The sequence below is a fragment of the Rissa tridactyla genome, chromosome 1, assembly GCF_028500815.1.
Source record: "Rissa tridactyla isolate bRisTri1 chromosome 1, bRisTri1.patW.cur.20221130, whole genome shotgun sequence".
Lineage (NCBI taxonomy): Eukaryota > Metazoa > Chordata > Aves > Charadriiformes > Laridae > Rissa > Rissa tridactyla.
The window spans coordinates 104,759,006-104,772,405 of NC_071466.1; the positions used below are offsets into that span (position 1 = coordinate 104,759,006).

The 13,400-nt window shown below is 47.9% G+C and overlaps 1 protein-coding gene across 3 annotated transcripts in view; it reads left to right on the forward strand.

The window, feature by feature from the left end:
* TIAM1 (TIAM Rac1 associated GEF 1) overlaps positions 1–13,400 on the forward strand; it is a 217,878-nt gene that overhangs the window by 84,212 nt on the left and 120,266 nt on the right. The window lies entirely within an intron of this gene.

The window sequence follows — 13,400 nt, forward strand, 5'->3', positions numbered from 1 at the left end:
GACAAAAACGGAACAAAAAAAATAGATTTAAAAAAATGTCAGCATTGTAGAGAAAGAAGAATGAAACTGAAGACTGATACATGATCAAACTGAATGCGCCAGTATGTGAATACGTGGCAGAACAGTCAGTTAACAGAAAGTGATAGTGAAATTGCGTGATATTTCCAGTTTCCCTAGAGTGAAAGCACGTGCAATTTACAACGGATAATGAAATGTTATGTGTTTTATGTCTAATACGTTAATTCTGCCAGTGCAGTATCCCAAGGTTTCAATCCCCCACAAGGTTGACATTTATATTATAAAGAGATGCATGGACATTTATTGAGGATGTAGACTGACAGTGCATCATAAAAACAAAAAAATAAGAGAAAAACGTGAAAGGTCTCCATTCTTTCTTTCCATTCTTTCTTCCCTTCTCTCCCATTGCATCGTACCAAATGTTGGCTAATGTCAAAGAGGCTGGCGCTCTGAAAGCTGTTGCATCTTTCACAACAAACCGTGAAGTTAATTGCCTGTTTTTTGGGGTGGGGGGAAGGAGACTGTTGTGTGTGGCATTTTCGTGCTTGTGCATGGCTTGGGTTCTCTAAGAGCAAGTCTTCGGCACTTCCAGCTTGGAGCATCCTGCCCCGTCCCACAGCTGCGTCGCCAGGGTGGTAGTGAATCAGACTGAGGTATTGATGCAGTATATAAACCAGGTATAGTTTGCCTGGTTAGCTGTAAGCTGGCCCCGTTTCCCTGCCGTGCTTCACTGCCGAGTGGTGGAGGCATGGCTCTGAGCTTCAGCTATACTTTGAATCAGGGCCGCGTATTCGTGCTCCCCCTCCTTGCAGCGACACAGGTATTTTCCTCATTGCACAGTACGCAAGTTAAGGGAGCCAAAATGGCCAGAAAATAAAAACGTGGTGTTTTACCCAGCTGTGTTTTGTGAGCTGTGGGGCTAGAAGAGGGCTGGTGGCTGTATGGAGGTGGGAACCGTGTCGGCAGGACATGGCAGCCCTGATGTGGAGTCGTTTAAGTGGGGTGAGGAGGGGCAGGGATGGGGGGCAGGTGGCTGCCTGAGGATGCTGTTGGCCAACAATGCACGTCTTCCATCTTGGTGGAGAAGGGATGGCTAGATGACATGGGAAATTACAGCCAAAACTATAGCAGCGCCTAAATACATCAATTTTGACTGAAAGCCCAGCCTGGAGACACTGTGTTTAATAAAGCTGCATCAGAGATCTTGCTGTCTTTTACTTACAGCTCTAGCGGACTTAATCAGTGAAGGTGTCCTGTGGCTAGTGCACATCCTTATTTCAATTAATGATGTTTGGGTGTGATGAATTGAAAGGCACTAGGGTGGATACAGCCATCTACACTTCCTTCGGCATGTTTCTTTGTTATCTCGCAGGGACCTCTGACTGCCCACCTGCACCAGAGTGCTAGTTAGCAGCAGTCTCCCCAGCTTTCAGTGCCTGTTGAAGTAAAGATATGTCACCGTTCACTCCTACCTAGCAAAACCTATATGCATGATGATCAGCTCTAAGCAGGTAACTGGAGCTCTGGTTAACATCAAGGGTGTTTTTGATGCATCTAAAGTTAATCCCATGGATAAGTCTGCTGAGGAAAGATGGGCAGTTTCCAAGGCTGCAAGGTGCTTTGGTGCACCTTGCTTAATGAGAGCAAACAGAAGTGGAGGTCACTGGTAGCCCATGGAGCACAGTTTCAACAAGATTTCCTCTTGTGCAGAGCCATGTTCATCAACGATGCCCCTCAGAGGCTCTGACATAGGGCGGAAACTTCTCTTGCAGTGTGGTGCTTCCTGCCACTCCTTCACTCCAAAGCCCAGTGATAGATGGACATCCTTAATTAACCCTTCCTTGCCAGCTATAGGGTTGTGCTTTTTTCTGTGGATTTTAGAGCTTCTTCACTTGTGTCCTGCAAGCTGATATCCCAGGAGATACCTGTTTTAAGGACCAGCCAGAGATCCATGCTGAGAGTGGGGTGGAGAGTGAAGAAGAGGAGCATCTCCCTGGAGATGCCTCTGGATCACTTGTGCCGCAGGATCACCTGATGGGAAGAGTGCAGGAGACCTGAGGCCTTCTGTGCTTTTTATTCTGCTTTTGCAGGTATGTTTCCAGGATTTTCATCCATGGCTAGTGTAGTAGGCTCCCTTTTCCTGCTGCTGACTGTGTAATTGAAATGGGTGAGAAGATTGATGCTCACACCCTCTGTGCTGGCCCAACTTCAGCTGGCCTGACCTCGGCTGGTCTCCAGATAGCTCAGCTTGCTTTTGCGGAACCCCAAAATGTGGAACGTGGTCATTTAAGTTTGAAGAGTTCCCTTATCTGTTGAGTGTGGCTACACTGGGGGAAGTGGGCCAACTGATAAAAGTAATTTCTTCAAGTTACTGAGTGCAGCATTCTCGACATACTTAAGCATACAATCTCTGATTACTGCTTTTGTGAAATTAATGCAACTGATGCAACTATTTTATTGCTTTGCAATGTATTTCTGTGTTCTCCTTGCCGTTGCCCTATTTATTGACACTTTCATACCTACCACTATTCATACCATGCAGCTATCCCACTCTGTAGGGGAGTCGGGGGTGTGAGGGATAGAATAGGGGAGAAATAACTTCGGTCACACAGGCTTATGTGGAGAAGGATCTGTCCTTATACACTGATATCTCCCAGAGCTTCTTACAGTTGGAACAGTGACAGCAGGCAGCCTCGGAGTCCACCTCCCAAATGTTGTGTTTAATCACAAATCGGGCTTTAACGTTCAAGTAACAGACAAATACTGGAAAGCTTCATAAGAAATAAAAGGACCAGGCAGGACTTTAAAAGGGGGTGGTGGGGAAACATACAAATGAGGAAAATTAATCAGCAGTTCTAGAACAATTATGGCTTTCAGAGTATGAGGCTTTTGCCAGTAAAAGTGACCAGGTCTCTGCCCTTGACCTTGTTTAAGCAGTTAAATCTGTATATGAACTCTTAGTCTTATGGATCACTCAGAGAAATTATGCACCTCTGAGCGTTCAAAACCACATTTGTGCAAGTATAAAGGCATGGTCAAGAGGCAGTGAGTGTGTAATACCATGAATGTATACCGATTGTATGTATCGTGTGTCAGCGTTGCCACTGGTTTGCAAATACTCAGGAGTGGGCTTGCAGGAGCAGGACCATTGTTCGAGTATCGTGAACCATATATTCTTTGCCTGCTTTGTTCATAATGAGCTATGGCCTTCTTCCAAATAATAGTTTGGAACAAGATTTGGAGACTTTTTACTTTCTTTTAAATTTACTGGTATCAAAAGAAAGCCAAAGGTTTCAGACTGCAATTCAGAGAAGACGCTTCCAGTTGCTTCATGCTTTCCTCCTGCTCTTGTTCTGCACCTCCTTTCCTTCCCTGCTAACCGTGAAAAAGAGCCAACTTTTAAACAATGTTTCCTGGTCATGCTTCTCAGTTTCTTGTTTTCTTAATAAAGGGAGTCTGAACAATTTCCTGTAATTTTGATGCTTTTCAAAGCGAAATGCGCTAGTGGCATTTTTCAATACTATCCTACCTTAGCATGGCTGTGCCACGCTTTGCTCTTGGCCTCCAAGCTATGTACAGAAATCCTCACAAAGTTCTTCTGTTGTGGGTTGGATACGAGGGTGTAGATAGACGTGTGCTTTGCGGACTGCTAGGGACTCACAGGAGGTTGCCATCCTGCTGCCGCTGCGTAGTACTGTAAACCTCTATTGGAAGTCAGTGGCTTTCAGGTTTTCTGGGAAATCCATGTTCGTGAGTGCTTGCGCTGTTTTGGCACTCACTGTCATCTGGTTTAGCAGAGAACTGTTTGCTTAAGTGTGTCCCCAGCTTCCCTGGACTGAAACGGGTTGGGAGTGCTGTGGCTGGCCCTAGAGCTAAGCTTATAGGCATCTTTGGCAGAACGGTGTGGAAGGAGGAGGATGCAACTGTCATGGTCATAGGCATGGTTTGACTGGATCAAACCCTTCCACAAGCTGTAAGGAAGCTTCAAGGCAGCGTAACTGGATGGACCAACACTGATGAAAGGCTTATCTCCTCTTGATGTGGATTTGTCCTCTCTGCCAGGCACAATCCTGGGCATTTGACTGATGATTGTTTGGGAGGGTGCCCCTAAGCTTGGGGTCAGTGAGCCTCTCATGTGGGAGGGGACATGTGGGGGTCTCTGCTCCAATCTCCTGCCCAAAGCAGGGACACCTCTGGGACCAGACCTGGCTGCTCAGGCCTCTTTTCCAGGCAGGTCTCGAAACCCTCCAAGGACAGAGACTGCACAGCCTCTCTGGAAAACATGATCCCACTTCACTTTTCACCTTGAGCATCTTTATGGTGAAGATCTCTGTATATCCAGACAAAACTGCCAGTGATTCACTTCATGACCACCTTAACACAGTGTACCCAGAGTTGGTATGGGCACCACCAATATGGATGCCTGACAGAGACCGTAGATGGACACAAACTACGCCTTGAAATTAAAGATTTGCTCGTTATGAGGAGCACAGCACTACCACAAGTAGATGGTAATATAGTTATGTGAGATGTGACCTGGCAGTCAACAAGGGGAGTATAAATAGGAAGAGTAAGAAAAATAGCATGCACTTTCTGATAAAACTGTGTTGTCTTTCAATGGAATAACTTGATGTGTTTTTTTTAAAAGGGAAAAAGACCTATGAAGTAGCAAGAACAAATTAATGGAAAAGGAGAAAAAGGGAAAGCACTGAGACATAAACCAGAGGGCTGTATTTACTTAAATCTCTGAGAGACCTCTGGGGATGGCAAGTCCAGTTGCGACAGCCCTCTCTGCCAGCTGTAGTGTTTATAACCTCAAGTCATCCTGTGAAAGTCAGTGGTGGGAGCCCTCTGAATGGAACCTGAAGTCAAGATCTCTGCTCATGTCAGACGGCTTTGGGTCAGGCTGCGAGTGAGGGGTGTGAGGTCAGGTCCACCCTGGAGTGAGGTATTAACTGAACAGTGTGATTTTGTGTCATGCTTGGGTCTGGGGATGTTGAAACCATGTCGGGGCTTCTTTTCATTGAGGTGACATTGAGGGAAGTTTGTTTACCATCTGGCTGTAAAGATTTGGGAAAAAAGAGAAGAAATAAATTGGAGCTTATTTTCTAAATATGAGAACACGTGCAGTCAACCAGCAACTTTTATTTTTATGCAACATGTCTAAAGTAGATGCAGGTCTGCCTACTTTCTTAGTGTGCATCCGTCAGAAAGTAATAGCAGCAGTTTATGTTTCTGAACTGTTTTTTTCTGTGAGGGTCTTGGAATACTTCACGGGGAGGATCAGTTGATGGAAAACAGTGCCATTAGCCTGGATCTGCCCAGTGGTCTGGTCTGCAGCATGGCTGGTGGTGGGAAGGCGGCTTGAGGGCTTGTGGCAGGAGCTTCCTGGGCCAGTCTCATTCCCAAAGCCTGCTTTGGGCTGTGCAGGCAGCTGTGCAAGAGCATCCTTGATTTTGCTGCATGCTTTCATGGAGAGTTTAGAGAAGCAGACTGTGTGCATCTGCCTTCATGACTCTTCCTTCTCCTGCCCATCCTTTCGGCTGGATTGTTCCTTTCCCTGACTTGCCCATTGCCACCACTTGACAGTGAGCTGTTGAGAAAGCGTCATGGCTTTGGATGGGTCAATCACACCTGCACTGTGAGGGTGGAGGTGTCAGTGACATGAAGGGAGTGTGTATGGATGGCATTGATGCTGCCATAATCTTCTCCTTCGATATAAAGCTCAGTGTGGGAGGGAGGGAGCGAGGACACTTGTGGTAGCCTGCTTGCTCTGGTGAAAGGTGAGAGTTGAGTGCCTGGACAGAAGAATTACTGGAAGGGTGCTTTCTGTTGTGCCAATGGAGTTAGCAGACATTTATAATCCATGCTTGAAGCTGCATGCTCAGTTTGTGAACTCTGTAAAGAGGCAGTCGCTCGGTTGTTTCCTTTGGATCTGCTGGGGCTGGAGGGACTTTTTGCCCCCCTAGTTCCTGCCTCCAACACATGAAGAGCCCACGGGAACGCACCTGCACGTGCTTGCGGTCAGCCTTTCTCCACCCAACAGGCAGGTGAGCGCTGGAGGGAGTGGGCAGGGCTGTCCTTGCTGGGGGTGCTCCTCCGGCTCTGGGGAAAGGATGACAGAGCCACGGACTGTAGTCTCTGTGGGCAGGGTGGGGGAGATGGATGGGGATGGTGGGTGTCCGTCTGTGGCCAGTGCATCCTCTGCCGCCTGGCCTCCCCTAGCTCTGTGGCTGTGAAGAGATTTCTCTGTGAGCTGTGAGAAGATGCCTCCTCTGGGAGGAGCAGGGGGAGACTGAGCCATTAGAACAAATTTTGGGCTTTGGTGCGTTGTCTGTCACACTCCTCCTGAGAGCAAGGGAAGAGACTGAGTCTTGGTCTCATGCTGGTGCAAGCTGGAATTTATCCCTAGAGTGAAAGGAGTCATACCCATGCCAAGTAACGTGTGGTCAGGTGCTCAGTCAGCCCTGAATTCACACCCTGAGTTCATGGCTGCGAGTGCGTTTCATCCTGTGGCAAGGAGTTAGAAAATGCAGTTGGGGCCAGTGCATGGAGATGTGTGGGGCTGGGATGATAACCAAGGACCCCCTGCTCGGTGGCCCCGGCAGAGCTCTAGGAGAGAGGAGCAGTGTGATTCATGGTCTGATGGTATGGGAGATGTAACCAGCGGGCTCCCAGCTCCCTCTTCCTCTTTGATATCCCAACCCTGTGCTTGGGCAGCTGCGTGCTTGGCCAGGGCGGAGGACCCATCTGCCCAAACTCTGCCTTTTTTTATTCCAGCAAGGCCAGTTTTCACCCTAAGCTGTCCCCTGAACCAGCAAGCCACTGTCCTGCCACAAGCACTGGTACATGTGCCAGGAGGGGAGTGCATGGATAGAGTGTGAGATCTTTCTTTAAGGCAGCATGGACTTTGGTAGGTTTAAGCCAACTATGCCACTGTGGTTTTTTCGGTACTATTGGGCTTTATACTGGGGCTGGTATCTTCTGTCCTCTCACCATTGGCATAAAAGCATAGACAATAGGTCAGGTGCTCTAGCTGACTTAACACAAGCGTGTTTTGAGTCAGGATTTCACCCTGGGTGAGCAGGCTGTGTCTGGATCAGGTGTTGGTGACACAGGACCAGGGCATCAGTTGTAATCCTGCCTCTGCTCAAGGACTGAGGCCACGAGCAAACCGCTCACTCTCCGCTTGGCTGTGCAGAAGATGGGGATAATACTTGCCGCACAGGGATATTGTGAAAGTTAATTTGCTAATTATTTATAAAGCACATTGGAGTGCTGCTTCAGTTCTACACAGTGTTATGATAACATCTAATTAGTAATTCCTTATGATGCTTCATTTTCTTTCTGCTATAAATATTGGCCTAATATAGGGACAACTCTGCCTGCGCTAGTCATCTCAGTGAATAAGCAAGCTTGATTTGGTTTGTAAATGGTCTCTCTTTCCCCCCACCTCCTCTTATGCCATCTTACCCATAAAAACAATGTCCCCTTTGGTGACCTGCTGCCTGGCTGGCATCTGTTGGCAGGGCGCTGCCTGGGGAGAAGTCATTCCTTGAATGGAAATGTCAGCCTTCTGGCAACCTACTTGCTTTTCCTGGGCTTTCGCATCCTTCTCCAGCCTCGTGGCTCTGGGCCCTTTGTTACTGGGCTGGGGCAGGCGAGAGATGGCAGGAGGGAAAGGAGCAGCTGCTGTGGGATGATCTTTGCCCTCCATTTCAGTGGGATCTAGACCAAGAGCTGGGATAACAGGATGCAGGATTTTCTATCTTCTCTAAGATAGACATTCTTTCTTTCTTCCTTTGCATGTGTTTGCATCCTATATTGTGCTGCTGTATTTCATGTTGAGTGCAGCATCTTGTTTTCACTTCAGCCAGGGCAGTTAAGAGATTTCACACAGCAGTGTGTTGTTTTTCCTTCTCAAAATAAATAATGCTCAGGGACCTTTGCTGTACATCACACGTTGCTGGTTTTACCTGGCTTTAAGTGGCTTTGGGCTCTCTTGAAGGTGTGAATATCCTGTATGATTAATACTTCAATGCAGTGAATCCAAAAGCTTGTGATACCTATTTTTAGTGTTGAAAAATTTTGACAACTAATGTAAGCCTACGATATCCATCATTTGACAGCATCATCACCAGTGTACAGCTTGTCACTCTCATTGTGAGCTGATTTTTCCAACGAAATTAAAACTATTGGCAGGGATGAGGTGGAAGCGTGTCAGAACGCAGCATGAAAATGACAGCAACTACCGCCTAGTTTCTTTCAAAGAAACAAGAGGAGGTGTTTGGATTAGAAGTCTTGAATAAAACGTTCCTCCTTGAGCCTTCTCATCAAAAAAGGAAACAGTCCCTGCTTTGTGTAACTCTGGCTTATCATTGCGCCAGGCGGCAGTTGCGGTAAGGACTGACCGGGCTCGTGGGCACTGCTGCGAGGCTTGTGCAATGTGGGGTGTCGCAGCGGTACCCGCTTCCCCAGTCAGGGGGAGCTGGGTTGGAGCCACCACGCACAGCCAGATGACCCTATAAAACCATCCCAGTGCTGGGGAGGAGCAGAAGCTCGTAGCAACTTTGGATACATGTGTCCATGCATGCTTGCATGCCTGTCCAGAAGAGCTTCACCATTGCGAGTGTCTTCTTGAGGCCAGATGACTAGAAGCAGGCCTCTTCTATAGATATTAGAAGTTATAGAGGTATATATAGATATACAGAAGCTGTAGATGCCCCATCCCTAGAAGCGTTCAAGACCAGGCTGGGCTTTGAGCTACCTGGTCTAGTGGGATATGTCAGTGCCCATGGCAGGGGGGTTGGACCTAGATGATCTTTAAGGTCCCTTCCAACCTAAACCATTCTATCATTCCATATTAATCCTGTACACACAGAGGTGTTTCACCTGCACGCACTGGATGGTCGCAGTAAAGAGAAGGAGCCCTACCTTTGCCTGTGAAGTTATGTGCGCTGAGTGTCTGCAAGTAACGTGCCCCGAGTATGCACTGCAAAGTCGGTGTGAGAACTGCCAGCCACAAGCAGCACGGTGAAACGCAAGCCTTAAATTTTAACTTGTGCTTGCTCCAGAGGTGGTTCATGCCTCTTGTCATTCGTCTTGGTTTCGCAGGGCAAGGGTGCTGGCTCATCGCCAGCATCCACTCCCTGTAGCTCATTAGAAACCTTTTTCAACTACCCTTGCAGTATAACAACGGGGATCAGTTTTCCCATGAGTTGATATATCTGCTGACCTCTCCAAAGGAAGAAAACAACCCTGTAGTTCATTAGCTTACTTTTGTAGAGGCTGAAAGGGAACTATTTGGCCCTGAACAATACCTGCCTTTCATAGCTCCCCTCCTAATCCCAAATAGAAACATGAGGCTGAGAAAATCTTTCTGATAGCAGGGAGTATGGATACATTCGATCTAGTATAATTTTTCATGGTGTTAACATTCTTGAATTGTCAAGGGCTGTTTTCCAGGTTTTTATTGGACAAGGTGAAGGTAGGCAGCGTTAAACATCAATTTTAGGGGGTAGAAGTGATTCTGATGGCGGTGTGATGGTTTTCCACCAGTGCCCTCTTGTGAGCTGTGAGCTTCTACATCACAGAGATCCAGTTTGAAAGCTGAGGCTTAAAAAGGAAAAAAAAAATACAGCTGAAGTCAACTTTCCTCCTCAGTTTATCATTGAATATAAGCTGGCTCAAGCCAAACTGTGTACCCACCTACACAGAGACAACCCTTTGCTTTAGCAGTATTGTTGGTCACAGTCCTTCCTGCCAGATGCATGAGGCTGCGCAGGCACAAGTGTTGCTTCCAGGGGAAGGGGGTCAGCAGGGTGAACGGAGTGCACAGCCCGGCCACATCATCCATGGTGATGTGCAAGACTCGGCTTGAACTTTGAAGCCCAGGTTGTGTTTATAGGGCTGTAGTTTACAGTGTTCTGTGAAAAAGGAACAAAATGTCGCAGTAACGTGTGCCGGGGTGCTGCCAGACTGGTCTGTGGTTATGGGACGTTTGGAGTAGCACCAAGACTGGCGTTGGGTATCAGCACCTTGGTGTTCCTCTGGGGTCATTCCTGGCAGATGATAAGTGCTTGTTGGGCCTTGGGTCGTGTCCTGAAACATGCTTGACCAAAGCAGGTGATAATCGTGGTGGCTGGGACCATTAGGAACTGTACCATGGCTATAAAGACTTGAAGAAAGACCTGAGTGGCTCCAGTTGTCTGGAGGATGGAGACAGGATGCTTCTCCTATGCCATCTGTATGTGCAGGTGGAAAATAAGACAGATACAATCATGAATTTTTGAAGCACCTTGGCTTTGTAAATTAAGCCGTAGTTAAAGAGATATGGTCTGTGTAGCCCTGTGCAAGCGCAGCCGATGCTCTTCATATCTTATGTTGCTGCTGTGTTCAGGGTGAGTCACTGTACTGAAGTGACTCCCAACCATTTTTCTGCCCAAAGTGATAATCCATTGTTAAAATGATATTAACTCATGTGTGCTAATTAGCAGGTGTGCCAGGGTGTGAGAAGCCCAGGATGTTAATTAGCGTCGATAAGTACACCTTTATGCAGGATGCAGACTTGGCTTGTGTCTGGTGGGAGTCCCTCTCCGCGCCTTTCACCACTGAGGACATGCTGTCCTGCAGTGGACCATGGCACACTGGGGGGGACCTTTCTCCTGTGGTCCCTGTGGCGGGGTCTCCGCATCTCAGCTGCATATTTGGGAGGACCTGTGGACTCTTTGTAGGGTTGCTGGGATTTTTCCTGCTGACACTGGAAGAAAAAGGGGCTTTTCCCAGTGGTATCACCTTTACTGAGCTGAGAAGGGGAGGGTAAGCGCGTGCCGCCTTCTAGCTGCAGGGGTCAGCTGATGGCCACTTCTTCAAGCTCCTGGAGGTGATGTCCCCTCCAGTCGGCCAGCTCAGCGGCTGGCCTGGTTGTCTCCAGCCCGTTTTGGGCAGAATGTGCTAGGTTGTCTGAAAACAGGTTTTGGTAGGTCTTCGCTAATCACTTAGCACAGGAGAGCATTAAGATTTATATAAGTTGGCTCGCGGGCCTTCAGGGGAAGCCCACATCAAAAGGCGTGTATCCAAATGCGTCAGCCGAGCCGGGGTGACGGGGCCAGGGCCTGGAAATGCCTGTTCTTCTGCAGCAGCCAGGCGTGAGCTAACAAGCCACGGTGCTGCCCGGGAGGGCTCTAGGCAAGGCTGTTGTCAGCCGGCCGCTCTGTGCCTTCCCCCAGCGACTGGGGCCGCCTGCTCCCTGTGGCCTGGACCCTGGTGGCTTGCTTGCCCCCAGCCAGGCTTCCCTGAAGGCCTGTCATCTGGTTTCACAGCAAGGCTTTGGAGGAGGACAGGCTGGCTGGTATGTGGCCAGGGAGAAGGCTTCCCTTGCCTGTCTCTCCAGTCCCTCCTGAGGATTGCAGCAACAGTCAGATCAACCAAATCAAGTGCTGTATCTGCAACCCCCAAGATCTTAGCTACGTGATGGCACCTGTAATTCTTCTGTGCATCTCTCTGCATGCATCAGTCTTGCTATTTTTTACTTGCTGTGTGTTACTGTGGTGCTATGGGTCATGATAGCAAGAGGTAATCGCTGCTTTTCTTTTATCCATCTCCACTGATTCAAAATCTGCCGGGGATCTGACTGACTTGGGACTTTCTGACTTATAACTTGGTTGTCTTGAAGCTTTCTGAAAGCAGCCCTTACAGGGAGGGGGACACATGGAGTTCAAGTTTTGCTGTGTACCATGGCGAGGATCTGCGATAGGGGAACAGTGAACCAGCAGGAAAAGATGCCCCAAACTGCAGTGACAGAATGCAAATCGACCTAATGCTGGCAGCAAAAGGGTGTGCCTCTCTTCGTCGTCTTAAGCTGGAAAACAGTTCAGACAATCACTTGCAATCTGTCGTAGTAAGCATATATGTTCCTCCTTTAGGACTGGCGCATAATTGCTTTGTATCTATGGGAGCTTGTGTGCACGCATGTCTGTGTATACGTACACATCGGTTTCCATGTAATGGCAAAGCCGTTTTGATGGGAGCAATTAAGGGTGGGTCGTGTCGGAGCTCTGAACGTGGCTTTGCCTCTCGGGCTGTTCGAATGGGTTGAAGATGGTGAGTACTGGCCGTGCCCGAGTGAACCCGAAGGCAGGCAGCAGCAGCCCCCGTCGCCTTCTGAGTCACTCGTGGCTCACCAGACCTGCTTGCCTGCTCGGGCTTTGCTAGTTACCGGCGCCGAAAACTTTTGGAGGAGGCAGTCCGCTCCCCTAGGCTTTCTCCCGTTTGTTTCTCCTGCCTGGCCCACAAATAGGAGCTGCTGTCTGTGCGCATTTGGTGTTCAAATTATCCGTAAGGCTAAGGATTGATCATTTTAGTGTTTTCTATTCCAAACGGTGTGTCTGGTCCAATCCCTCCTTCCCCCTCTTCTGCTGCCGAGGTGGAGGACTCTGGTGCTTATAAGGAATGCCTGAAGCCACGGGGGGACCTGGTGCTTTCTAAGCGTGGGCAGATATATCAGAAACATCTGACGCTGCAACTACTCGGATGTAAAGTTAAAACAAACCTGCTGTTTGAAGTGGGCTAAAGCTGACTGCTGTACCAGGAAACTTGGCTTGTGCGCCTGTTTCTGATAATGGGGTGTGTAAGAATGATTGCGCTGCATCAAATCACTTCTCCAGCTATCTCATCTCTGGCTGGCCCAAAATAGTCATCTCCTCCCATCCTCTCCTCCAGCATCTGTGTAACCCCATAGCCTCACTACAGCTGTTTAATCACTGCAGTCGCACAACTGAGGGTATAACCCTGCGGGAGAACTGGGCTCCTGCACATACCTTTTGCCATTTTATTTCTATTTTCTTTTCCTAATAATTTTGTCCTTTTTCCAATTTGTGGTCATTGCTGGGCTGCAGGCAACAGAACTGCAAGGATATGATTATCACTTAATACTCCGTATTTTTGAAGTATCACACAGAATTGTAAATGTTAATTTGTTAATTAGTTTGATTTCTATTTGTAAAAAAATACTTACCCTGTTGTCTACTTCATTCTGAGAGTAGTTTGATACCTGTTTTTCTTCTCCCATAATGAGTGCAGAGTCAAGGTAGGGGAAGTTGGCGGATAAACACAGCTGGTTTAGGTTTTGTATTGGTATTTCTTATTTATAGCAACCATTAAACAACCCTGCTTTTGAGGACGATGCTGCTCAAATCCTAATCCAGAGACAGTTATGTGGAAGAAGTGAATTAAGTTAAACCAGATCCATGAGTAATATTTAAATCCCTGTAGTTCCTGATCCTGCAAAGACTTTTGCACCTGTGGACAGCTTAGTGGGAGGCAATTGCCTGTGCGCTTTGAACACACGTCCTCTTACAGAAGCACAGTCCAGGTACATACCC